This window comes from Numenius arquata, chromosome W (genome assembly GCF_964106895.1).
Source record: "Numenius arquata chromosome W, bNumArq3.hap1.1, whole genome shotgun sequence".
NCBI lineage: Eukaryota > Metazoa > Chordata > Aves > Charadriiformes > Scolopacidae > Numenius > Numenius arquata.
In genome coordinates, this window is record NC_133615.1 from 7027650 (window position 1) to 7052876 (window position 25227).

Consider the following 25227-nt stretch of genomic DNA (forward strand, 5'->3'; position numbering starts at 1 on the left):
AAGGGAAGGAAAGTGGGATGAAGTCACATATGCGGACATGTTTTTCACCCTTCGGAACCACCCCAAATATCAGCAGGACTGTGGACTAGTGGCTCCACATGACCCAATAGTGTAATAAGAAAGAAGGAAAAGGAAAGTTGAAGAGATGTTGCAGCAAGTGATATCCGGAGAGAGTTGAGGCTGGCAGAAAGCAGAGAAGCATGGAGAGTGTTAAGACGGAAGGAAAGATAAGTGAGAGTTAGTAGCGGCGCTACAAGAGAGTAAAGGATTTGGAGATATGAGACCTAAAAGGCCTCTGAGAAGGGAAGGATACAGGTCCAGGCAAAGGGGGACTGACGGGGACCTGGGGAATCTACCCTAGCGGATCCACTGGTTACTCTAAGGCTAGGGAAAAAGCAAAAGGAAATAGAATTTTTGGTAGATACAGGAGCAATGTTCTCGGTCTTGAATCAAGCCCTGATCCCTATTGATACTGATTTTGTAACAGTAAAGGGAGCCACTGGCCAGAGTGAAAAGGCATATTTTCTCAAACCTCTTAGGTTCAAATTGGGAAAACAATTGGGGATACACACATTCTTATATATGCCAAGCTCCCCGAAACCCCTGCTAGGACGATATTTATTAGAACAATTGGGAGCAGAAATTAAATTCAAAAAAGAAAAATTGAACTTCGGATAAGAGGAGATCAACTAATTGAAGTATTAAGTTTGGCCCTGATAGGAACTCCCATTACTCCAGAAGTGCCCGAGGAGATTAGAGACCAAATTTATCCAGGGGTATGGGCCTCGGGAGTGCCGGGGAGAGCGAAAAGTGCTTCCCCTATAGTGATAAAACCCAAACAAGGAGCACGACTGGTGAGAGTCAAACAGTACCCCCTCAGGATAGAGGATAGGAAGGGGATCCGACAAACTATAGACCAGTTCATCGAGTATGGGCTGCTGAAAGAATGTGAATCAGAGTATAACACTCCAATATTACCTGTCAAAAAGCCGGATGGTAGCTATCGCATAGTACAGAATCTCAGGGCTATCAACAAAATTGTTGAGGATTTACATCCGGTAGTAGCAAATCCATACACTCTCCTAACTAAATTGGTACCTGAATTGGCATGGTTTACCGTCTTGGACCTAAAGGATGCCTTTTTCTGCTTGCCTCTGAGCCCAGAGAGCCAACTTTTATTTGCATTCGAATGGGAAAACCCAGAATATAGAAGGAAATAGTCCAACACTTTTTGGAAATCAGCTAGCCAAAGATCTAGAACAGTGGGAACGCCCGCCTGGGACAGGACTAGTATTGCAGTATGTGGACGATATATTACTAGCCACTGACACAAAGGAGATATGTATAGAATGGACTGTAAGCCTGCTGAATTTTCTTGGACTCAATGGCTACAAAGTCTCTCCACAGAAGGCACAGATAGCCCAGCAGCAAGTGACCTATCTGGGATATGAAATAACCGCAGGCCAACGGACACTAGGGAAGGAGAGGAAAGAGGCTATTTGCCAGACACCTCGACCACAGACGTCTAAGGAACTTCAGACCTTTTTAGGAATGACAGGATGGTGTCGTCTCTGGATATATAACTACGGACTCTTGGTAAAGCCACTATACGAGTTATTAAAATCTAACTCAAAGAATATTGTGTGGAATAAGGAAGCGGACAGAGCCTTCCATCAGTTAAAAAAGAGGTTAATGGAAGCACCTGCCCTGGGATTACCCGATACTACTAAACCTTTCTGGTTGTTTTCCTATGAAAAGCAAGGAATGGCCTTAGGAGTCCTAGCTCAGAATCTGGGACCCTATCGAAGGGCGGTGGCATACTTCTCTAAACAGCTCGACGGAGTAAGTAAAGGGTGGCCTAGCTGTCTCCGAGCAGTGGCAGCAGTGGTAATAAACATCCAAGAGGCCCGTAAGTTCACCCTAGGCCAGAAAATCACAGTTATGGTTTCACACACCATCTCAGCAGTACTGGAAGTAAAAGGAGGGCATTGGCTTTCACCTCAGAGGTTTCTCAAGTACCAGGCTATCCTGATAGAGCAAGATGATGTAGAAATAACAGTAACTAATATTGTCAATCCAGCCTCTTTCCTCAGCGGAACTGCAGGAGAATCAGTGACCCATGACTGCTTGGAAACAATCGAGGCTGTGTACTCCAGTTGACCAGATCTGAAAGAGGAACCATTGGAAGATGCAGAGGATTCCTGGTTCACCGACGGGAGCAGCTTCGTTCAACAGGGGATACGCAAAGCTGGCTATGCGGTAACCACCACAGAGAAGGTAATAGAGTCCAAAGCCCTGGCCCCAAATACATCAGCCCAAAAGGCTGAGATAATAGCACTAACCCGAGCGCTGGAACTAGCCAAAGGGAAACGAATAAATATCTGGACAGACTCTAAATATGCTTTTGGGGTGGTGCATGCTCACGGGGCGGTCTGGAGAGAAAGAGGACTCTTATCTACACAAGGGAAACACATCAAACATGCTGAAGAAATTCTCAAGCTCTTAGATGCAGTATTACTGCCTACCAAAGTGGCTGTCATGCACTGCAAAGCTCACCAAAAAGGGAACACCGCTATGGAATTGGGCAACGCACTGGCGGACCGAGAAGCCAAAAGAGCAGCAGAGATGGGTAATGCAGAGGTACAATCCTTGGTCCCAGATGGTAAGATACTAATTGACAACGAACCTAGATATTCTAGGGGCGATCACAAATTGATCAAAGACTTAAATGGGAAAATTGAAGGGAAATGGGCCAAAACCCCACAGGGAAAAACAATAGTGCCTTTCTCGTTACTATGGGCTGTAGTCATGGCAGAACATAGGAAATCCCATTGGGGAACAGAGGCACTTTACAGATACCTGAGTAGGCTAATATGTGCTCGGAATCTATATGCCACTGTCAAACAAGTCACTCAGCAGTGTGAGGTATGTCTACAAAACAACCCTAGGACAGGTCCCAGAGTCCAGTTTGGCCAAATAGGGAAGGGAAACTATCCGGGACAACAATGGCAAATTGATTTTTCAGAACTTCCAAGAAAAGGGGGGTTTCGATACCTATTGGTATTAACTGATACCTTTTCAGGATGGCCAGAGGCATTTCCCTGCCAAACCAATAAAACAAGAGAAGTGGTTAAAGCATTGTTGCAAGAAATTATACCAAGATTTGGGGTTCCTGCAGTGATTTCCTCGGACTGAGGATCTCATTTCACTGCAAAGGTTGTTTCAAAAGTAAGCAGATTATTGGGTATAGATTGGCAACTTCACACCCCATACAACCCACGATCGAGTGGTCAGGTAGAAAAGATGAATCACTTAATCAAAACGCAGATCGTGAAGCTAGGCCAGGAAGCTAACTTGGCCTGGCCCCAGTCATTACCATTAGCCCTTCCCAGGATAAGAACAAAACCCAGAACCAAAGAAGGTTTGAGCCCCTTTGAAATACTATATGGGAGACCATATAGTGTACAAGATGGGACATCCACAGAGTTGGGGAATGAAATATTGACAGATTACATGATAAATTTACAAAAACAGCTCCGAGGGGTAGAAAAACTGGTTCTGGGAACAAGAGCTCGTGGGCTGGATGGACCAGTACACGAGATCGAACCTGGGGATTATGTATATGTCAAGTCTTTTACAGATTCACCACTGAAGCCAAAGTGGGAAGGTCCCTTCCAGGTACTGCTGACCACTCACACAGCCATAAAGATTAAGGAACAAGCTGCCTGGATCCATTGGACTTGAGTCAAGAGAGCTCCAGAACCCCAATGGACATCAACGCAGGCCGGACCCCTGAAACTTCATCTCCAACAAAAAGATGGACACTAATGACATTAATAGTCATCAACATGCCAGGACTTTGTATTTCAGGGGGAGGGACATGGGATATTAATACATATTCACGAAATCTAGAAACATTGGTAAGGGCTAATAATGTGCCAGATTGTTGGGTATGTACTACCCTACCCAAAGGAGAAATGAAATTGCCTCTATAAGGGGTGGCAGCAAGTGATTGGAACTGTGCCAACAGAACCTGGCCCAAATTTTGGGCAAGAGGGGGAAATGAGTTGAACGGGTATTGTGAGTACGATGATAATATCTACCCCTTAGGACCCAGATTTGATTTACAAGTGTTGAAAAAAGAGCTTGCTGTGTTAATTAGCAGTAACAATTGTACCTGGGAACACGGGGAATATAGACGCAGGGGGCTGGTGAATAGGACAATAGCCTGGGGATGGAGCAAGTTCATAGCTAAAACTCAGATTTTGCATCAGACTGCGCAAGATGACACCACATTCAGGTTCTCAGACTTTTGGGAAAAGTTAACCACATGGTTACCTAATCTGGCATGGCTTAGACAACTGTTTATCCTTTTAGTAGCAATACTCATGTTAGGAATTTTAGTATGTGTATTAGCTAGATGTTTTATGTGTTGTGCCATGGGGGCCAAAGACGAATACATTCAATGGAAGAAGCATCAGCTCCGTGAGTGGAGTCAGGGAAGTATTTTAGAAATCAGATGGAGAAGGAAAGTGTGTTATAGGCAATTGTAAAAGAATTTACAAATGAACAAAGAAAAGGGGGGATTGAAACAGAAAATAGAAGGATTAACCATGACAGGGACGTATATCTCAACCTTGGAGGGGAGGAAAGAAAACAAAGAATTGCCCAATTAGCGGACATGGGCCTCAGCCTTGAAAGAACACTTCGCAGGCAAACGGGAACATCCCGATTCATAACAGGAGAGATAACAAGAAACTTTACGACCCCTGTCAGACCACTCAGAAGACAAACGGAACATCCTGATCGATTACAGGAAGATAGCAAGAGGCTTTACGGCCTCTATCAGCAAAACAATCGATGGGAACCGGCTCAGTGACTGTGGAACTTGCTCCCTGAAATGCCCCCCCAAAGAAAACATCAGGAGAAGATACGCACATGCCTGGAGGAGGAGACTTATTATAATGAGGCCCCGGAAATAATTAACATAGTCACACCTATTCTTAGAACTAATTGTATTAGTCCATCCCATAGTTTGCATATGTATGATTTACCTTATAAGTAACTACGGGTTCAGCATAAGGGTGTGCAAGTTAGGAGGAGAAATCCCCCTTGCACCCGGCGCCGCAATAAACATACCTGCTTTATAACTCTCTGCGAGTTGTAAGGTTTGTTTCCGCGCGTCAGTAGGACTCATGACTTAACCTTGTGTGAGTCAGCTATAGATGGAACAGTTTGTAGTCAGCAATCTATGAGAGAGAACCTTGCTTTCTGGAATAAACCATTAATATGTGCAAGTGGTCAATCTTGACGATTTCAGAATTGGAGATGTTTATTGAAGTCAATGCCAGGCATGTGTGCCTTGTAACAAATGAGAAAAGAAGTGTAGAGGAATTTGGACTAAAACCACCATTTGTAGGATGTCTGAGAAACATTACCCATCTGTTTTGGAAAAACAGTACCTATACTTTCTACGATACAACAGAACTAGCCTTATTCTGGCATTACGAATCCCTGAATGTAAGTAAAGTCGGGATCTCCTTGAACAAGTGTTGTGGTGGGATCTCCTTGAACAAGTGTTGTGGTTTGGCCTCAGACAGCAACAAAGAACCATGAGGCAGCCACTCTCTTGGACCGTGCCCCCCCCCCCCAGCACAGCTGCAAGGGGAGAATCAGAATAAAAAGGCAAAACTCATGGTTTGAGTCAAAGGCAGTTTAACAGAACAGCAAAGGGAAACAAAGAAAACCAAAATAAGTTAAAAGAAATCTCAGGACAAATGGAGTCAGAAGCTGCTCATCATTGGTGGGATGTTTTCATCAGCCACTAAAATATTAGACATACTAATTCATCCCTTGCTTGTGTTGTTAATAATAATTATAGTCCTGACAATAGTGAACTTTGTCTTTTGGTGCAAATTAAGAAATCTAACTAGGAAAATTTGGGCATTGCCCACGATAATTAAACATGAACAATATGAAATGCTTTTTTGCTAAGTTTGTCACAATGTCCTTTATGTGCAGGATTGCATATTCATACAGAATTATTTAATTTAAACTCCTTATTGGGACATCCTGTTAAATGGGGACATGCTTACCCTAAAGACTATGACAACAGGATATGTGAATGGTGGAGGTCCTGGAAAACACTCCTATGCCAGGTGGCATCATGAGGACAGCGGAGAGGATGACAGGTGCCTGGAGGGCTATTGAGATGAAGAGGGCAGGCAGCACAGGCTGATCCCATTTGAGAAAGTAATGCAGGCTATGTCCCAGAATGACAAAGTGGTGAAAGAATTAACCCTGGTGATAAGATAAGAGTGTCTCCACAAACAAGGAAGTTAACTGAAATTGCAGAAGTGAGATAACCGAAAAATAGGGGAATTAACTGAAAATGCAAAAGTTAGACAATTGAAAAACTGCAAAAGTTAAACTTTTACATAATTGGCAGATCGAGAAGTCTGTACCTTCCAAGTGCCTCAGCCAATGGGGAAAGGAAGAGGGTTACATGCGGCTGGGGAATTAGGATAAAATGGAGGCTGCGTCCTCCGGCAATTTGAGAGACCCCACAGGGATATGCCCCAGTGGACTCTCCCTTTATTCAAATAAAGTCTTTGCAGGGCTCCTCTGTCTCCTTTGTGAACATCGACCTCTGACATAAATGGGGACTCTTCTGGGATCCTTCCAGGGATGGCAGGCGACAAATGGAGCTGACGACACGCCTCACCAAAACTTCGGTGATCAGCTCCCTTTGACGGCTGCCGGTGCTGGACAACTGATTGGATACCTGAGACTGTTCAGAAGACAGACAAGCGACGGACCCCTGCGGTCCATGAAGAGGTCTGAAGGGAGAGACTATTGAAAATCTCACTGGTGAGTACTAGGGGAAATTCGGGGAGTAAAAGAGGGAGGACGCCCAGGGAAGGCAGTAAGGGAAAGTCGAGAATGGGTCTCAACAACTGGGATGACAATACCCCCGGAAAGTCCCTTGGGGAGAATGTTAAAATCTTGGGGAGATCTACACATTCACCCAGAAATAACTAAGGAAACAATGGTAAAGTTTTGTTATTTTATCTGGCCTGAATATAATTTGCAAAAAGGTTTTAGACGGCCTCCTCTTGGGTCAGATGATGTTAGTCTTTGTCAATGTTTATGCTTATACTTGAACGACACTGAGAAAGGACTTATTGAAAAAGCATGTGGGGAAATATGGTTAAGAGCGCCGCCGACAGGAATTTGTGTAGTCAGAGGGAGAAGAAATAAGGGAGAGTCGGAAAAAGGGGGGGGGAAGGGGACAGAGAAGGAGATGTGGGATGTGAGGATTGGGAGAACAGGTCTTTGGACGAGTTGGTTAGAAAGGCACAGCAGGTGTATTTAAGAAGGGATGAAGAAAGGGCAAAGACGAAGGCAAGAGTGATGGCACAGCTTTTACAGCCTCCAAAGGAAAAAATGCGGGGACCCCCAGGATCGAAGGGGAGGGGGCAACTGTCAGGATTTAACGGAAATGTGTCTTCCTTGGTGAGGAGTGGCCAACCCAGGCCTCGGTTGGGAAGAAATCAGTGTGCTATTTGTAAGAAAGAAGGACATTGGAAGAGAGAGTGTCTGCGGAGGCAGGTGGATCCTAATGAGGAGGAAGTCCACCAGTTGATGGAAATGGATTGTTAGGGGTGTCAGGGGCTCCCACTATTCCAGGGACCTGAAATAAAGGGCCTTGTGATTATTAGTGAATCTTGATAAAGTAGTTAATAATTTGCTTATCTGTTGTAAGCTGTTGTGTGACTGTCAACATTCTAAAGTTACCACGTGATTGTTAGACAATGGGGTAACTAGTCTCGCCTATCATAAGAAGAACTAGAAAACAAGATAGAGGGAGCTCAAACAACAAGACTGGAGAAAACTGGCTTGAAGCAAGGCCAGCTACCAAGTCAGCAAGAAAAGGGAGCACAACAACCCAAGTTCATCTAGGGGACAACAGATGAAGAGGACGATACGCCCACCAGATGAAGTAAACGACCACCAGTGACTGTGGTTCCTGAAAACAGTCAATAAATGGCAGCAAAGACCGTTGTCCCGGTTTGAAGTAAAACTGAACCAATTTTCTGTTCTGTAATTTTACATGTTAGCTAGGCCTCCTCTAACTCTCTGAAATTAATGGCATATTGTGGAGAAAACTGCTCGTTCTCAGAATGATAAGCCCAATGTTTGTGCTCCATGCCAAGGAATGGTATGCAGAGAGGCCCTTGCTTATACTTATTGCTATAACAACCAAGGGCAGCCAATTTCGTTATTTGCCCCCTTAGAGGGTCGGAAACGGAAAAACGTAAAGGGGTCACATCTGTAGGGAGGAGCGGACAGGACAGGTGACCAACTGGGGTATTCCATCCCATCTGCCCCATGCTCAGTATAAAAGCTGAGGGATCAAAGGGTCAATGCTCTTTCTTCCTGCAATGGCCGACATCCGGAGAAGACTCTGTCTGTTCATCTGCCTTTGATCCCGATCTGTGTGTTCCTGACTCCAGAGCTGGAATCCAGTTCCCATTTGTCACTGAGTCCATTCTGGGACTTCCCCAGTGCCTGCCGGCGACGTGACTGTCATCCTGGGAGCTTGATACGGTTTTGTATATATTGTATCTATTTCATTATTTTCTTCTTTATTTTTATTTTAATATTAATTCTTCATTAAAGTAGTTTAGTTCATTCTAAACTTCTGAATCTCCTTATCTCTTTCTCTCCTCTCTCCTCTTTTGGGTGGGGGGAGAAGGGGGGGGAAGGGTCATCTGTCATTCTGGTTTTGGTAAATTTGGCCGAAACCACGACAGATTTATTGGCGCCCAACATGGGGCACGACGACTGTGGTATGATAAGATTGCCTGAATAGTTTGAATTCTGGCTTGCTCAGGGAGAACCGACAGCTTACATCATGTCGTACCTACAGAATATTGTATATGGTATTTTTAGAGAGCTTTGTATGAAGTTCATTGACACAGTGGTGTTAAACTGGCCGAATATGTTGAAAGGTTTATTTGGTTTTTTTGTGTTTGGATGCGGTGGGTCAAGCGTGCTGTATTCGTGTGGATGTGCCTCCAGATGTATAATGTGATCAGTTGGATTGCTATGCTACCTGCATATCTTGGGCACCATGTGATGGATTCTGTTGCTAATCACACTTTGGATTTTCGCTGGGGAAAGTTTACCTTGCCTCTTAGTGATTATCCCAGAGTGATACCAACAGAATTAGGGGATGAAAAACCTGTGGGCTCTTTGGAGAATTATTGTGATTATTGTTACGGTCACTTAATCATGATAGTGCTGTCGATTTCACTGAATGTAATGCAGGCAGTATTTACTATGAAATATCAGTGCAGAAGTGAGCGTTACGTGGCATGCACTACTGCTACTCAGACGCAAACAGAACCAGCCCCAGCTCCGGCTCCAGCCCAAGCCCCGGCCCTGGCCCAAGCTAAGCCAGTGGCACCGGCCAAGGCCACGCCGACACCAGTGCCAACGGCATCAGCTGCTCCCCCACAGCCACTGGCACAAGCCAAGGCTCCGGCCCCGGCGAAAGCCACGCCCCTGGCCGTGCCAACACCAGCCCCAGCAGCATCGGTCGCCCCTCCACCGGCTCCAGCACCAGCCAGGCCCAAACCTCCACCAACACCGGCTCCGGCTCCAGCTTCAGCCCAAGCTGCGCCCCAGCCCGTCCCGGCCCCGGTCACTCAGCAGCCGGCCGTAAAAGTTACTCCGCCGCCTATACCCCCACATCTCCATCGCCAGCCCCTCCCACGCCTGCAGCTGCATCGGCTGCTCTGGCCCCGACAGCCAGCGCTGTCACTGCTCCAGCTCCCAAACCGAGCACTGCTGCTACCCCAGCGCCAGCAGAACCGGTGCAGGTTGCTCCAGTGACCAGGAAGCAGAAAAAGAGGTCGGCTCGGTCCCCTGCCCCTTACGACAAGGACATGCCCAAGCTAGAGAGCTCGGGAGAGGGTTCCTCTGATGAAGATCAAGGAGAGGGTCCTTCTGGTGTAGATAAAGGAAAGCAACCCCTTACAACACAGTCAACAGCTCCTTCTCAGGTAGATAGGGGAGAGGGTCCTTCTCAGCCAGCCTCGATACAGGATGATGCCTCAGATGTAGATGTAATTATTAACTCTTTGTCCTTAAAGGATTTGCGAAATCTGAGGAAGGATTTTACTCGTCATGATGGGGAGCCACTTCTCTCTTGGTTGCTCCGATGCTGGGACAGTGGAGCTAATTCCATAGACTTAGATGGTAGAGAAGCCAGCCAGCTGGGAAATCTGGCCAAAGAGGGAGATATTGATAAAGCGATTGGGAATAAGGTAGATGTTCTCAGTCTCTGGAGGCGACTGTTATCAGCTGTAAAGAGCAGATATCCCTTTAAGGATGATATCCAATGCCGTCCAAGGCAATGGACCAGCATGGAGAAAGGTATTAAATACCTGAGAGAACTGGCTATTCGAGAAGTGATTTATGGCAATTGGCAAGTGACTATAAATCCTGATGAAATGCCATGTCAACGACCTTTGTTGAAAAAGTTTGTGCAGAGTGCACCATCAGTGTATTCCCACGCTTTGTCAACAATGGTCTGGGGAAGATCTGATACTGATACACCAACTGTAAATGAGGTTGCTGATAGGGTGCGACAGTATGAAGATAGTCTCTCTCGTCCCATCGGTGTTGCAGCAATAGAAAACCTGACTAAGAAGATGGCTGAACAGAATAAGACACAGACTGAGACAATAGAGAACATAGCCAAGACACAGAATGAGACAATGGAGAAAATGACCAAGGCAATAGTTGAGCAAAACGAGACAATTTTTCACAAACTGCTTGAAAAACTCTCTGAGATTGGGAAAGAATCCTACTCTTCCCCAGCTCAGACCCAAGTTGCAGCTCAGGCTCAAATTCCTGCTCAAAAGCAAGGTGTGTCTAGGACCAAAGTCGCAACCATTAAGAAAAAGCAACCTCCTATGAGACCGACCAAAGGGAAACAGGACTCGCTCCGAGGTTTCCTGTGGCTTTGCCTCTGCAATTATGGAGACGACATGAGGAGATGGAATAAAAAACCTACTTCAGCCCTACAGGCACGGGTACTTGAGTTGCAAGGTAAAGTAGACAGAAGAAAGGATTGTTACAGGAACGTGGCTGCTTCAGTTCAGAGTATGCACTGCCCCTGTCCAGACAGGAACTCACCTTGCAATTGGAGATGCTGTCCTCAGCATTAGGGTTGCCCTGCCTCCAGCCAGCAGGAGGAGAGGGATAACCGAGTTTATTGGACTGTGTGGATTCGATGGCCTGGCACATTAGAGCCACAAAAGTATAGAGCCCTGGTGGACACTGGTGCACAGTGTACCCTAATGCCATTGAATCATAAAGGGACAGAATCAGTCACTACTGCAGGAGTGACAGGAGGATCTCAAGAACTGACTGTACTGGAGGCTGAAGTGAGCTTGAATAAGAATAAATGGGAGAAGCATCCTATTGTGACTGGCCCAGATGCTCCATGCATCCTTGGCATAGACTACCTCAAGAGACGGTATTTCAAAGACCCGAAAGGGTATCGGTGGGCTTTTGGTATAGCAGCTGTAGAAAATGAGGACATTACACAGCTGTCTACCTTACCTGGCCTTTCAGATGACCCTTCTGTGGTAGGATTGCTGAAGGTTGAAGAACAGCAGGTACCACTTGCTACTTCCACGGTGCATCGACGACAGTATCGCACTAACCGTGACTCTCTGATTCCCATTCAGAACCTGATTCGTCGGCTGGAGACCCAAGGAGTGATCAGCAAGACTCGCTCACCCTTTAACAGTCCGATATGGCCAGTGCGCAAGTCTGATGGTGACTGGCGTCTAACAGTAGACTACCGTGGCCTGAATGAAGTCACACCACCACTGAGTGCTGCTGTGCCAGACATGCTAGAACTGCAATATGAACTGGAGTCAAAGGCAGCCAAGTGGGATGCTACATTTGACATTGCTAATGCCTTTTCCTCTATTCCTTTAGCAGCAGAGTGCAGGCCACAGTTTGCTTTCACCTGGAATCGACTGCCCCAGGGGTGGAAACACAGCCCTACTATTTGCCATGGACTGATCCAGACTGCACTGGAGAAGGGTGGAGCTCTAGAACACCTGCAATACATTGATGACATCATTGTGTGGGGTAATACAGCAAAAGAAGTTTTCAAGAAAGGTAAGAAAGTAATCGAGATTCTTCTGAAAGCAGGTTTTGCTGTAAAAAGAGGTAAGGTCAAGGGACCTGCACGAAACATCCAATTCTTGGGAATTAAATGGCAAGATGGCCGTTGCCAGATACCAATGGAGGTGATTAACAAAATAACAGCTATGTCCCCACCTACTAACAAAAAGGAAACACAAGCCTTCTTAGGTGTTGTGGGTTTCTGGAGAATGCATATTCCAGGTTATAGTCAGATTGTGAAACCTCTCTATGAAGTGACTCGAAAGAAAAATGAGTTTGTGTGGGGTCCTGAGCAACGACAAGCCTTTGAACAAATTAAACAAGTGATTGTGCGTGTGGTAGCACTTGGACCAGTCCGAACAGGACAGGACATTAAAAATGTGCTCTATACTGCAGCCAGAGATAACGGCCCTACCTGGAGCCTATGGCAGAAAGCACCAGGGGAAACTTGAGGTCGACCCCTGGGATTTTGGAGTTGACGCTATAAAGGCTCTGAGGCCAACTATACCCCAACTGAGAAAGAAATCTTGGCAGCGTATGAAGGAGTTAGAGCTGCTTCAGAGGTAATTGGTACTGAAGTACAGCTCCTCCTGGCACCCCAATTGCCAGTACTGGGCTGGATGTTCAAAGGTAAAGTTCCTTCTACTCATCATGCCACCGATGCTACCTGGAGTAAGTGGGTTGCCTTAATCACACAGCGAGCTCGAATAGGAAACCCAAATCGTCCAGGAATTGTAGAAGTGATCACAAAGTGGCCCGAAGGTGGAGATTTCACAATGCCACCAGAGGAGGTGGTAACACGTGCTGAGGAGGCCCCACCATATAATGAACTCTCAGATAATGAGAAACAGTATGTTTTGTTCACTGATGGATCTTGTCGTATTGTAGGAAAGCATCGAAGATGGAAAGCTGCTGTATGGAGTCCTACACGACGAGTTGCAGAAGCAACTGAAGGAGAAGGTGAATCGAGTCAATTTGCAGAGGTAAAAGCTATCCAGCTGGCCCTAGACATTGCTGAACGAGAAAAGTGGCCAATGCTCTATCTTTATACTGACTCATGGATGGTGGCAAATGCTCTGTGGGGATGGTTAAAACAATGGAAGCAGAGCAACTGGCAGCGCAAGGGTAAACCCATCAGGGCTGCTGAATTATGGCAAGATATTGCTGACCGGCTAGAGAAACTAGTCGTGAAAGTACGCCATGTAGATGCCCACGTACCTATGAGTCAAGCCACTGAGCAACATCGAAACAATCAGCAAGTGGACCAAGCAGCTAAGATATTTCAGACAGATTTAGATTGGGAACATAAAGGTGAATTGTTTTTAGCTCGGTGGGCCCATGACACTTCAGGTCATCAAGGAAGAGATGCAACGTACAAATGGGCTCGTGACCGAGGGGTGGATTTAACCATGGACTCTATTGCGCAGGTTATCCACGACTGTGAAACATGCGCTGAAATCAAGCAAGCTAAAAGGTTAAAACCTTTGTTGCATGGAGGTCGGTGGTTGAAATACAAGTATGGGGAGGCACACTCCCTCAAACCCGCCAGGGTACACGCTGTGTGCTTACAATGGTGGAAGGAAGCACCGGATGGTTGGAAACCTATGCTGTGCCCCATGCCACTGCCCGGAATACCATCCTGGGCCTTGAAAAGCAAGTCTTGTGGCAACATGGTACTCCAGAAAGAATTGAGTCTGATAATTGAACTCATTTCAAAAACAATCTTATAAGTAGCTGAGCAAAAGAACATGGCATTGAATGAACAACCGTGGAAAAACTCACCTCCTGAATATGTAACTGGTTCTAAGAAAGGTGGACTTATGTTAATCATGTCGCAGAAAAACTATGATTATGCAAAACTTTTGTAAATATAAGCCTGTTGAAATCGTGGCTGAGCGGGAGCACCTTGAGGAAAAATCCTGGTGCGACCCCAGTGCTGCAATAAAGAATACCGCTTGATAGTCACATTGGCTATTGAGTCCAGTTCAAAGTGTCTTTAATACAGGTGGAAAAAGAAGCGCCCATACCAGCAGAAATTCTAGAACAGGCTTATCCAGGAGTATGGGCTTCTGAAGTACCTGGTAAGGCCAAAAATGCGGAACCAGTAAAGGTAAAACTGAAGCCAGAAGCCACTCCTGTAAGAATTAAACAATATCCATTACGATTAGAAGATTGGAAAGGGATAAAAGAACTTATTGAAAAATTTTTACAATATGGATCATTAATAGAGTGTGAATCAGAATATAATATTCCAATTTTTCCAGTGAAGAAGCCAGATGGGAAAAGTTACAGATTAGTTCAAGATTTGAGAGCTATAAACAAAATTGTGGAGGATTTGCATCCAGTGGTTGCAAATCCTTACATCTTATTAACTAAATTGAAAACTGATCAAATATGGTTTACCGTACTGGACTTGAAAGATGCCTTTTTCTGTTTAACTTTAGCTAAAGAAATTCAAAGGCTATTTGCTTTTGAATGGGAAACCCCAGAAACTGGTAGAAAAACCCAACTAACCCGGACAGTATTACCCCAAGGTTTTAAAAACAGCCCAACGATCTTTGGAAATCAGCTAGCGAGAGAACTGGAGACCTGGGACCCTCCATCCCAAGCAGGAACTTTGTTGCAATACGTGGATGATCTTCTAATAGCTACATAAACCAGAGAAGACTGCGTACAATGGACAGTAAGTTTATTAAACTTTTTGGGATTAAGTGGGTATTGAGTTTCTCAACAGAAGGCCCAGCTCATCAAGCAACAAGTTACATATCTTGGATTTGAGATCTCCGGAGGACAAAGAGAGCTTGGAGTAGACCGGAAAGAAGCCATTTGCCGCATGCCCATGCCAGAAATGGCAAAGGAGCTCAGAACTTTCCTGGGAATGACAGGTTGGTGTAGATTATGGATATATAACTATGGACTCTTAGTAAAACTACTATATAATCTACTAAAAGAAAATGCTTCAAGACTAATGTGGACAGGAGAAGCAAAAAGAGCACTTAAGTTGTTAAAAGAGGAACTAATGAGAGCCCGGGCTTTAGGCCTCCCTGATGCGTCTAAACTCTTTTGGCTATTCTCACATGAAAGACAGGGAATGGCTTTGGGAGTGTTGGCACAACAATTAGGCCCATATAAAAGAGCCGTAGCTTACTTCTCCAAACAGTTGGACGACATAAGCAAAGGATGGCCAGGATGCTTATGAGCAGTTGCAGCTGTAGTTTTGAGCATACAAGAAGCTCGTAAATTTACCATGGGCCAGAAAATAACTGTTATGGTATCACACACAGTCTCTGCAGTATTGGAGCAAAAAGGAGGCCACTGGCTCTCCCCCTCAAGATTCCTGAAATACCAAGCAATTTTGGTAGAGCAAGATGATGTGAACATAGTCACCACTAATATTGTGAATCTAGCATCTTTCCTTAGCAGTACCGCTATGGAACCAGTGGTACATGATTGTTTGAAGACAATGGAAGCAGTACACTCTAGTCGTCCAGATCTAAAAGAAGAACCGCTTGCAGATGCGGAAGAATCCTGGTACACTGATGGAAGCAGCTTTATGAAGCAAGGACAGCGCAAGTCTGGGTATGCTGTGACCACTCTCAGGGAAGTAATAGAAGCTAAACCATTACCTCCAGGAACTTCGGCTCAAAAGGCTGAAATTATTGCCTTGACTAGGGCATTAGAATTGGCAAAAGGAAGGAGAATTAATACCTGGACAGATTCCAAATATGCCTTTGGAGTTGTGCATGCCCATGGAGCCATCTGGAAAGAAAGGGGACTCCTCACCGCCCAAGGAAAACATATTAAGCATGCGGCAGAGATCCTGAAGCTGTTGGAAGCTGTGAACCTCCCAAAAGAAGTGGCTATTATGCATTGTAAGGGACATCAAAGAGGTACTACTGATCAGGAAGTAGGTAACAAATTGGCAGATTTAGAGGCCAGAAAGGCCACAGAAAAGGCAGAAGTAATATCAGCCCTAATTCCAGACAGTAAGCTTCAAATTCCTGACTGATTTAAAATTTGAAAAGTGTTCAAAAGAAGACAAAAATCTGATTGCTGATATGGCAGTTAGTGAAGGAAAAGATGGATGGTTTTATGTAATGCAATAAAGAATACTGCTTGATAGTCACATTGGCTATTGAGTCCAGTTTCTTTGTTTCAGACCCACCACTTGGAGCCCTTGATAACCTGTCAGGTGGGTCCAAATCAGGAGGAGGTACACTTTTTAGTGGATACCGGAACCTCTCGATCTACTTTAAACTTCGTGCCAAAGGGAGGACAGTTGTCAAGAGAATCTATAATTATCCAAGGAGTAAGTGGAAAGAATGAAGGGGTACATTTCATCCAGCTGCTATTAATAGATATAGGAGATAAGTTTGAGATGCATGAATTTTTGTTCGTCCCTAATTGTGATTGTAATCTATTGGGGAGGGACCTGATGGCTTTTTGGGGATGCCCACTTACAGAGGATAGTAAGCAATATTTTGCCTTTGAGTGGGAACAAGAAGAAGCAGGGAAAATAGCGAAGCAACAATTGACGTGGATTAGGTTGTTGCCTATTTTTCTAAAATTGGATCCTGTGGCAAGGGGGTGGCCCCATTGTTTACAAAATTGTGCAGCCACGACTTTAATGGTAACCAAGGCTTGAAAACTGACAGCAGGGGGGAGCTCTTGTTGTTAAAGTATCACACCAAATTAAATCCTTGTTAACTGAAAGATCTTCTAAATGGATGACCAGTGCTAGGTTATTACAGTATGAAACTTGTTTAATGGAACAAGAGGATTTAGAATTAAGAAGCAGGGAAGGGTTTAATCCGGCCTCCTGTTTAGCTGGTCCTGAGGGAGGAGATCTGGAGGAAATTCATGACTACGTAAGTAATGGATCTTCAAACCCGGGCTAGGGAAGAACTAAGGGATATCCCTTGGCCAAATAGGGGAAAATGTGTTTATTGACGGATCCTCAAGGGTAATAGAAGGAAAACGAGTTACAGGATATGCTGTGGTAAAAGGAAGAGAACTGCAAGAAGGAGGGAAGCTACCCTCCACATGGTCAGCACAGACCACAGAACTGTATGCCTTAATAAGAGCCTGTGAATTGTATCAAGGAAAAACAGTAAACATATCTACAGATTCAAAATATGCATACGGGGTGGCTCATGCATTTGGAAAATTATGGGAGGAAAGAGGGTTATTAACCCGTAGAGGAAAAAACATTAGCTCTCGAAGGTTTAATTACTCGCCTATTGGAGGTGGTGAATTTACCAGAGAAAGTGGCTATAATACATGTCAGGGGACATCAGACAGGATACTCAGAAGAGGCAACAGGCAATCGAATGGCAGATGAAGAAGCTCGGAAAGCAGCACTTCTGCCAGAAGTATCTAGGATCCTCTCTTTGCTCCCAGTGATTCCACCACTGCCAGAGAAAATGTGTTTTCCATCAGAGGAGTTGGAGAGAATTAAAAATAGTGGAGCAGAAAAAAAAGAGAGAATAATTGGTTTACAAAGAATGGTAAACAATGGGTACCGAAGGCCTTGGCCCTGCAAATATTAAAAGAACTCCATGAGGGGAGTCATTGGGGTTCTCAAGGACTAGCGGAAGCCTTCCTCAAAATGTACGCTGCATTGGGTCTTTTTGTTTTAGCAAAAAGAGCAATTGAGGGTTGTTTAATTTGTGCTAAGATCAATAATCGGGTTACAAGGGAAGCTGCTAGAGGAGGGCGACCTTGGGCTGTACGCCCGTTCCAACGATATCAGGTGGATTTTACTGAAATGCCCTGAGCAGGAAGACTTAAGTATCTTTTGGTAATAGTATGCCAGCTAACCGGGTGGCCAGAAGCATTTCCAGTTGCTTCAGCAACTACAGGATCAGTTAGTAAAGTGCTTTTTGAACAAATAATTCCTAGATATGGAATAGTAGAGGCAAATAGACTCAGTTAGAGGAACTCATTTTACTGGAAAAATTCTTCAAGGGGTTATGGTGGCCTTAGGAATACAATGGGATTGACATACTCCATGGAAGCCTCAGAGTTCAGGGAAAGCAGAGAAGATAAATGGGGAAATTAAGAAGAATCTTTTAAAATTAGTTTTGGAAACCAAAATACCATGGATACATCTTCTACCATTAGCTTTAGCTAGAATACGGGCCAAACTCAGAGGAGATATTTAATTATCCCCCTTTGAATTAATGTTTGGAATCCCTTACCCTGCTAACTCTCGACCTAGTGGGGAGGTAGCAATAAGTGATGTATACTTGAAACAGTATGTGGCCAGGATACTGTCTCTTGTGAAATATCTTCAACAGGAAGCTCAGCTGGCACAGACCCTGCCTTTGGACTTTGCTGTCCACAGCATCCAACCAGGAGATTGGGTCCTAATTAAAGAGTGGAAAGAAGCACCATTGGTGGCAAAGTGGCAGGGACCGTACCAAGTGTTATTAACCACGGAAACAGCAGTTAAGACAGCTGAACACAGGTTGACTCATCATACTCAAGATGTCCAAGGCTCCGGAAAACTGGGCTTTGGAGCTAGAGGGAAGAGGAGGGGAAACTGCGGCTAACCTTCCGTAGAAAAAAACTCAATTAGTAGTATTTGATAAGTTAAAATCAAGGGCAAAACTGGATTGACCTCTGTGTTTGCCACAAGAATGTGGAGGAAGAAGCAGCTGTGGATGTGGACCTGGGGAACAGCACTGATGACATCCTCGCACTGGTGGGCAGAAAACCATGGGAAGAGTAAACGGAGCAGCCAGTACACAGCTCCTGAGAAGGACGAGCAGGCGACATCCGCGTTGATTTGGAGAATGAATGGTTAAACATAGTTAGTGTAGATTTAGTACAGCTCGGCAAAGAACAGAGCTCGGAGCCCAGCATTCCAAGATAAGGAACTGGCCTTGTGTATAAGATAGCGGGAACAGCCTGCATGCTAAGGAGGAACCCAATTGTCTGGGTGAAGTGTCCATCTGGTCGGGACCAGTTTCGCGGTTTGGGGTCCAGCCAGCCCAGCATTCTAAGCCAAAGGTAAAAGTACACAGTGAAGAAGACTATGAGCCTTCCTCCAGAAGACCCCGGCCCACGACCACCGGACGACAGTACGCATGTGGCATGGGGAGGAGACTTATGATAATGAGTTCCTAGAAATAATTAGAATAGTAACGCCTTTTCTTAGAATTAATTATAATAACCCAGGCCATATTAATGAATATGTATGCTTTTTATCATAAATAGGCGCTTGTTTTACGACCCGGTGTGCAAGTTTGGAGGAGCAAGCCCCCTTGCACCCGGCGCCACAATAAACATGCCTGCTTTATAACTCTTCGGGAGTTGTAGAGTCTGTTTCCGCGCCTCAGCATGCTGTCTTTGTGTATACCATATATGGAACATGTTGTGAAAACTATGATAAGGTAGTAGCAGTGGGAAAGTACCAATGTGTTTTGTGAGACTAGGGAATGGAATAATACTAGCTGTGTGTTGAAAGATATATAAAGAGCTTTGTGATGCCAATAAAGGTTTTCACTTCACTCTCCGGCGGAATCCGTGTCGCTAATTGCCATACAAGAAATTCTGAACTCTGCTACTAGCTGCAACCCAGTAGGTGTTGAGCAGTGGAAGCACACACCATACCAGAATTTGATTTGAAAAAGTGAAAAATTGAAGTTTAGGATGGAAACTAAAACTAACTCTTACAAGGAGTGGATCAGACCAGCAGCCATCGGGTAGACCTCGGGAGGAGTTCCATGTGTCTACCCAAAGGATCTACGGTATAGATCCATAAGGAAATGAGTTCCCTTATTTGAACTTCCAGCAACTGGTGAGCAGACACTAACTGAATTGTTTCTGTATATTCACTTGCCACATCAAGTGTAGAAAGATAATAAGCTCAAGATGAAATTTTTAGTAATGATCATGTTTCTATATTATTGGCAAAATCGAAGTCTGGGATGGGAAAACCGATTTTTGACTCTAGGGGAAGAGGTAGCCAAAGCTTTTAACCTCAGTAATTGCTGGGTCTGTGGAGGTCCAGGAGGAGCTGAAGATTGGCCATGGGTAGTCCAGCCTGTCCAGCCTAAATGGTTGGTGAGTGACTTAAGTATAGTGCATAATGGAACTGGGTTCTGGAAGGAAGACGGAGGTACATGGAAAATACAGTACCCAGGAAAAGGAAATTACTGTCTGAATAGAACCAAGCCGGGAGGGAAAAATATAGGGAAAAGTGAATGTGAGTGGACATTGTCACCAGGAATGGATTGTTATGATCCTTACTATAGACCTCGGCATAGTGGATGTAAAGCAGTTGCTAGAGAAATTATGCAAAAAGGGAGGTTTAGAGATTCTTTATTCCTGGCTTGTCAGCGGGACAATACCATTAGCAAAAATCATGTAATAAGGGTTTATCAATGGGCCTGGCAAAACTCAAATGGAACTAGAACCTATTTTAGAAAATTTTGGTCAGCGACAAATCAAACTAAGAGTGATAGGGGATGTAACTGTAAATGGCACCCGGATGCGGGAGCCTTTGAATGTGATTATTGCGATTCCTATGGTGTTTTAAGTATAGCAGGAAGACCGCTGGGATCAAAAGATACTCTATACTATGAAATACCACATGATAATGAAACATGGGAAGGCCCATTCGCTAATGGGACTTGGGCTTTGAAGGGCCATTACTGGATTTGTGGGCAACGTGCCTACCGAAGGTTACCTCCAAATTGGTCAGGGATATGTTCTGTTTTTGAAATTATAACTAACCAGACATCTGAGGCTCTTGACCTTCTTGCAGACCAATCTACTCAGATGAGGAATGCAGTTTTCCAACACTGAATGGTCCTAGATTATTTGCTAGCAGAAGAAGGGGGAGTTTGTGGAAAATTAAATGAATACAACTGTTGTTTACAAATCAATGATAACGGGAAGGTAGTAAAACAGATAACAAAAGGAATGAGAAAACTAGCTCATGTGCCAGTTCAAACCTGGAAAGGATGGGAATTAGACACGTCCTCATGGTTGCCTGGTGGACACGTTTTTTTTTTTTTCTCTCTTTGTGAAGTAGCGGCTCTGATTTTTGTACCATGTATGATACCTTGTTTTATGCAGCTCATTCAGCATGTAGTCAGAAGAATGCAAGTAGTAGCTGTGCCCACTGACCCAGAATTAGCTACAAGGAGAGAAAAGATGATGTCTCCGCAAATAGTTCCAAAACCAAAAATAAGTCAAGAAGGAAAGATTTTATGCCTGCTTTACTGACTCATTAACATTAAAAAAAAATCTGAAATGGGATATAGGTGTGGGCTGAGCAGGTGCAGGAAAATGAGCAGGGTAAAAGGTTTTGGTGAACTGTCAATTATTTTTCTTTTTGTAATTAGAGAAAAGCATCCTATATGCTGCTTCTAGGAAGAACTAGAAAGGCTTGGTAACTGCAGCAAACACTTCAGTTATAGGTATAACTAAGAACATGACTTCATCTATCCTGTTCTTCTGCTTCTGTCTGGCAATAATAGAAACTGTTCTTGTTTTCCCTCAGGGATGACTAGTTTTTCCCACATCTTTGTACACTACTATCTCCTGTTTTTCTCATAGTCTTTCCTTTCCAATTTCATTGCTTCTCCTTTTCTCCATCATCTTAACAGGTGAGAGAATGAGATATGCCCCAAAGCCTTCATGCCACATTATCTGTTGTTATTTTCTCTGACCACCTCTTTCAGCCCAGACTGCAGAGGTGTGAAAGCTCACATTTAACCTCCCCAACACTCCCCTCCCTCTGATACTCTTTTGTTTACGTGATAAATATGCTACCAGTGTGACAAGGATTTTAGTCTTTCTCCCCTATGGTCAGCAGTCAGAGCTCTCCCAGGATCAGCTCATGTGCTGTTACCATTCAAACTGCATTTCCTTCCAATTCACCACGCCACCATCGGCTCACTAGAAAGAATTAAATGGGTCAGAGAAAAGCAGCGTAGGGAAGACTGCCTTATACTCTGCACAAGCTCCTTCTCAGTGCATCAAGGGATAATTCAGTACCTTTTACAAGAATCAAATTTGTTTAGATTATCTGCTGCACTCTAGTAGGGGGACCAATTTATGCATTTTTGTTACTAAGAAATGTAAATATACCAAACATGGAGTTGTCTTGATCTGTACAGAGACATATGCATATGTATCTATAGCACTTCTAGAAATGGTGAAACACTAAACTTGAGTTAAACAACTTTAAGTAAAAACATCTTGAATGCTTTTATACCAAAACACATGTACAAATGTAATGGCCTTCTTCTCTAAAAGCAACAAGTAAACAGTACTGACTTCTTTTTTAATTTACCTCCATGTGCTAGAAACTGAGGTGAAGTCCTTTTCTAAAAGATTTTATAAAAATGATTAATTGTTAAGAAATCTGTGAATGATTGACTAAGATATTCTTGGGAAAAAAAACCCAAAGTTTTTTCCCAGAAATAACAGGGTTTTTTTGCCATGATCCAGTTTAATTTTGCTGTCTTGATAAGTTATACAAAGCCACTGTAAACCTATTTTAACCAGACTAATCCTTCAAATACCACCTGTATTCAATAGAGTGAATACAAAAGCCATAACCTACCAGTTAATACAGAAATATAAGGGCAATTGTGATTGACCTATTCATACTGCTCTGAGCTACTCTGGTGATGGGGTGCAGCTGCAAATGTATATCTGTGTTTTGTGGCCCTTGACTTCACTGTAGATATGCTACAGCTACTTAAAACAATAGCATAAAAACCACAGGAAGACTGTTCTACAAGTTTGAGAAGTAAAACTAGTATTTGTTAAAGTTGGCTCAGGGTGCCCTCTGGGAGCTCATATTCTCATATGCCATGTGATAGCCTTGGACTTTAAGTCAAAAGCAAGAGTGTTCCCAGGTCAGGTGTCTAGAAACTACATTACAAACTACTCGTGGTGTGTGTAAACAGTATGCATTTTTTGAATGTATTTTGACAAAATGCTCAGATGTCCTGTAAGTGATAGATTAGCTTCAACACCTTTTCCACAGGGCAGATATTGAGGAGCTACTGGAACTTACATGTCAAGATCACATCTATTTCTTAGCATTAAACCTAGACTGCCAAGCTGACCAAACTCAACGCATCCATTCCTTCTAGTTATTTCAAAGAAGAAGCTAAACCCTTACCTAATTAAGACATATATCTCTACTAAGCAGAGCAAATTCAGTTTGAGTCCTTGACTACTACTGCCATTTTCAAGGAAAAAGAATACAAGTTACATTAGATTTCTAAAACTTGAAGACACCACTAAACTTGGTATCCCGCAAAGATGTGAAATACCAAGTCCGTAGTTCTTTTCTCCTGCCACAACCAGTTCTTCATAGGACATTTGTCCTAGTTCCGGCGAGGATAGGGTTAATTTTCACAAGAAGATGGGACAGAGAAAGGGGTATTCAATAGCATATGATGTCATGCCCAGTATGCATCGGGGAGCTGGCCGGGGGAGGGGGAGGAAATCGCTGCTCGGGAGCGGGCTGGGCATTTTAGGTTCTGGTCGGTGAGCGGTAGTACATTAATTGTGTTTTGTATGTTCCTCTATCAGTATTATGGTTGTTTTCCTCTTTCCTTTGCTGTTCTGTTAAACTGCCTTTATCTCAACCCAGGAGTTTTGCCTTTTTCTTTCGAATCTCCTCCCATCCCGCCGCTGGGGGGAGCAAGAAGGCGGCCGCGTGGTTCTTTGTTGCCGGCTAGGGTTAAACCACGATAACATTAGATCACACAACAGAATTGTAGCCACTTTCTTACTTTATACGTGATTACTTTCACTTCATGGTCTTAGTAAAGTAAAAGCTTTCACTAAAAAAAAGATTCCACGTACAAGAAGAAGAAAGAAAAAGAGTCCACATACAAGAATGGAAGTAGTTAAAATTTTGTTGCTTACACCATTACAGAAATGCAGTAATTGCAAAAGCAAGTGTTCCAAACCCTGAAAAAATAAAATACACATATTTTACACATGAAGATATCTAGTCTTGTAGGATTAGCCATGATGCCATCACAAATCTTCTTAATGAAAAGAGTTGATATTAATTAACAAGAGACTGCTTTTTTTTTTTAAAAAACAACATTCTCACCTTTTCCATCTACTCTATTGGTTTTGTATCAGTAGAGAAGTTAAATTTGTTTAAATACTTTAACTTCTCAACTTCATTGCAATGCTTATTTCTCACTTTGTCTAAGGTAATTCGCTCTCTCCTGTGTAATTAATTGATTAGATGTAGTTACTTGAGAACTTTCCTGTGAACAAGCTAATACCAAGTTTTCCTCTTGTTCTACAGCATGAGAATAATATCATTCACCAGGACTTGAAAGCAGAAAATGTATTCTGTACCAGTAACACCTGGATTCAGCACAGTAAGAGACAAAACTTTAAATGCTTTCTGTGGCTCTCCTCCTTATGCTGCTCCTGAACTCTTCAGAGATGAAAACTGTTAGTATTTACATAGCTATCTGGGCACTGGGAATCCTATTATCATGCCATTTCAGGCAGATACAGTAGCCAAACTGAAGAAGTATATTCTTGAAGGGACATACAGTTTGCCTCCCTGCCTCTCAAACTTGAACAGTGAGTGGATGAAAGGGATGCAGTACCCCAAACCTTTACAGCTGTTTAAGCTGGAACCAGAGTATTTATCAGAGGTCGGTACACTCAAAAAGGAAGAAATTGAAATGAAAAAATATTCTGGAAGATCTGGGAATCACAGACCACCACATTCAAAATAACCAGGGAAGACACAAACAGCTCAGTAACAGGGGTCTACAGCATTATTTTGCACCAAGTATAGAAGAAAAGTGTACTTAAATGTGTTCCTATCATGTCCCATCCAGACCGTAAAGAACAAGACTTGAAGAGAGGAATCCGTTCTTACAGTAAGATGAAGCACACATCCAAGCTGTGTTGTTTTATAAATCACACTGCAGGCTTTCTACTCTGCACATTTAACAAAGTGTTTTATTAACTTTTCACAAGTTTTAGTGTTCCTTTTTTTGT

The 25227-nt window shown here is 43.7% G+C and overlaps 1 pseudogene; it reads left to right on the plus strand.

Annotated features, from left to right (window-relative positions):
* The first annotated feature begins 23173 nt into the window (after positions 1 to 23173).
* On the plus strand, positions 23174 to 25195 carry LOC141476749 (serine/threonine-protein kinase NIM1-like; annotated as a pseudogene).
* Positions 25196 to 25227: the final 32 nt, after the last annotated feature.